Source organism: Trachemys scripta, chromosome 8, assembly GCF_013100865.1.
Source record: "Trachemys scripta elegans isolate TJP31775 chromosome 8, CAS_Tse_1.0, whole genome shotgun sequence".
Classification (NCBI taxonomy): Eukaryota; Metazoa; Chordata; order Testudines; family Emydidae; genus Trachemys; species Trachemys scripta.
This window is the reverse complement of record NC_048305.1, coordinates 106,693,168-106,693,878: the sequence shown is the minus strand read 5'-3', so window position 1 is coordinate 106,693,878 and position 711 is coordinate 106,693,168. Positions and strand designations below refer to the sequence as shown.

Genomic DNA, 711 nt, shown 5'->3' with positions numbered 1-711 from the left:
GGGCACGCCCACCCCCGGCCCGGCTCTGAGCCCCTGCCCCTCCCCGGCCTGGCTCCGAGCCCGCTCCCAGGCAGCCCCCGCCCCAGCCGTGGGGGTCCCAGCCCCGTCCCCGCCAGGCCCCGGGGGGGCGGCCTCGGCCCAGGCCTGGCCCCGGCCCCTGGGCCCCCGGCCCCTCCCGCGCCAGTGCAGCCCCCTCCCCCTGGCCAGGCCTGCCGGCCCTTGGGGCCCAGGCGGCCGCCGCCCCCCGGCCGGGCCCGGCCCCCCGCGGCCCCCCCTCCCCCGGGGGCAGTCGGGGGGTTTACAGCGGGGGCAGCGCCAGCCCTTCCCCCCACGCTCGGCACCACGAGTCCCCAAGCCAGCGACTCACCTCCGCGCACTCTGACCCCCGACCCCGTTCTGAGCGGCAGCCCGGCCGGCCAACCGGAGCGGCCGCTCCCGCCGCCGGGGGCGGGGCTTCCTCCCCGCCGACCCGGACGCAGGCGCGCGGACGGCTGGCAGCGGGGCGCCCGCCGCGGGGCATCCTGGGGCCTGTAGTCCCGGGCCCCGGCGGGGCGCGCGCGGCGGGGGCAGCGGCGGGGCGGGGACCGAGGCGCGACGCCTCCCCTCAGGGGCGCAGGGGCCCAGCCCAGGCCTCGCTGGCGGGGAGCGGTGGGGCCAGGTCCCGTGGGGGGTGTGGGGCCGATGGCCAGGAATCGGGGTCCCGGCCATGGG

General features: G+C 83.5%; 1 protein-coding gene across 6 annotated transcripts in view; it reads right to left on the bottom strand.

The window, feature by feature from the left end:
* The window catches only part of ERI3 (ERI1 exoribonuclease family member 3), a 230,727-nt gene extending 230,224 nt beyond the window's left edge, over positions 1 to 503 (bottom strand). For 3 of the 6 annotated variants that reach the window (XM_034778676.1, XM_034778675.1, XM_034778671.1), the window contains exon 1: positions 368 to 454. The gene's annotated coding sequence lies outside the window, so the exon portion shown is untranslated. Of the gene's footprint in view, positions 1 to 302; positions 338 to 367 lie in introns of those variants that run through there. The other 3 variants (XM_034778672.1, XM_034778673.1, XM_034778674.1) reach the window with 3 other exon arrangements.
* Positions 504 to 711: the final 208 nt, after the last annotated feature.